The following is a 2,157-nucleotide window of genomic DNA, read 5'->3' on the forward strand; positions in this document are numbered from 1 at the left end:
AGTGCATAAGGAATTATGTAGGCTCTATGTAACGTTGCGAAAATTTCCATTTATACAAAATTCTGCTATAAATTTTAGTTTTACAATGTTTATGTCAAAAAAGTACCAAAATGGAGCAATCTATTCCATTTATCTGTCTACCAAATCAGCTGTTTGTCATAACAAATAAAATATAAAATTTCCAAGTTATGAAGAACTGCTTAGGCCATATTAATTGTTTTGACATTTTCTAAGGAATCTTTGCTTCCAGACGCCAAAGCATCTTTCCACCGTAATACGAGTAGCTCTTTGAGATATATTGTATTTTATTTCAGCATCCATTCGGAGATTTAAAACGGAAGTAAAGAGGATATTAGTACAAGGGTACCCACCATCCCCAAGCAGACGACCATTGAACTCTATCATCAAATCTTTGTTTAATTCTGCTTTCCCTAAAAAATCGTGAGTCATAAATGCTGCCTCTCCAGCGGCAAACACAGTCATTCATTTTAAGGGATTCGTGGCATACTACTTGGGTATTCAGCGAGTGGTGCCCTTTTCTGTTTATATAGTACTGCCTGATGGGCCACCTACTTTTGAGATCCTTATGTGGATGCAGTCAATGGCCCCAACCTCCTTTGGAAACTTGTTCATAGTTCTAAGTGGTCCGAAAAAGAACTTTGTATTTTAATGAACAAAGGTCTTTTGGTAGTTAACTCTCTTGCCTTTCGCTTACAAATTTGACAAAGCGTAGGTTGGATTAATCCGTGAATGTCTGCTCCATCGTCTTGAATCTATAAACAAATCATAAAAAGTACGGACTTCGAATAACTGTGATAATTTAGTACAAACTTACCTCGTTCCGTCCTCAATATCTTATTTCAGTCGTTACTTGGATATGTATGGGGATGTGGCCTCCTCTATTCTCGCTGCTGAGGTCCAAACGGATAATTCCAATTATTTTTATGATACATTTTTTAAGTTCTTTGTTTCTTTGGCTCACTTTTTTTTATAAACTATCCGCCTTCTCGGAGTTGGTAAAGCGCTATTTAAATTATTGAAATTATAAATAAACGAGCTAAACTGGAAGGGCATTTTTTTTTCTTTTTAATTTAAAATCAAAATGACATTTATGAAATAATAATAACACTTATTTCCTTATGTAGGCTCTATGCAACCTCAAAACGCGTTTAGCGTATTTTGGGACTATGAAACCCCATATAAGTTTTATAAATAGCATTTTTGCGTTAAGAGGCATTATAAAGACTACATTCACAACTTTATGTAGGCTCTATACAGCGTTTTTGTGAGGTTTATGCAATTAGTTGCAATATTTGTCTTACATTAGCGAAATAATTTTCGGAACTTTAATGCGTTTTTAATATTTTAAGAGTTATATATACCTACTAAGTATCATTTTAAGACTAAGGAAAAACACTATGTGCCTATTTACATAGAGCCACCAACACTGTACTGTCTTAAAGTTATAGTATTTTATAGGAAATAAAAACAAAATTACCACTAATGTTTTCTCGCCCACTTTCGGGTTTCGACATATAGTATATACATATTATTGCTAGACCAATTGGTCGATTAGTGAAAGAGAAGGCTTACCCAGGACAGCATGGCCTTAGACCTTCAAAGTTGAGTTTTAACACTTCTTCATCTCTAAGAACATAAACTTTCTTTTTTCTGAAAACTTATCTACAGCTAAGCACAGTGTACAGATAGAGTTTTGATGGTGCCAACTATAAAGCAGTTTTATCAAAGCGCTTTTTAATCCAATAATTCGAAGATGTTAGAAGGTACTATTTGTTTGAACTTGCAAGCACATCGAGCCCTTTGCATCAAGTTTTTGTAAGCGAAACATATTTTTGTATGGTTTCAAGTGATAATAAAATAAATAACAATTAATTATTTTATTGTTACTTGCGAAAATGTAGCAAGTAACGACTCCACTTTAGAAGGGAAATGTACTTCTCATAAACACTTAAAAAATAACATACTACAGTGACGGAATATTTAGAATGCTTCATGAAGAAATGATCTCTGCCTCTAACGCTTATAGTACCTTCAACACAGATTGTTCACACAAAGAATAAAATTGGTAACAGAATCTGCAAACATCTACATTGTAGAACTAACAGCAATTTATACAGGTATATCTGTTGTTCAAAA

This window comes from Eupeodes corollae, chromosome 1 (genome assembly GCF_945859685.1).
Source record: "Eupeodes corollae chromosome 1, idEupCoro1.1, whole genome shotgun sequence".
In the NCBI taxonomy this organism is placed as follows: domain Eukaryota; kingdom Metazoa; phylum Arthropoda; class Insecta; order Diptera; family Syrphidae; genus Eupeodes; species Eupeodes corollae.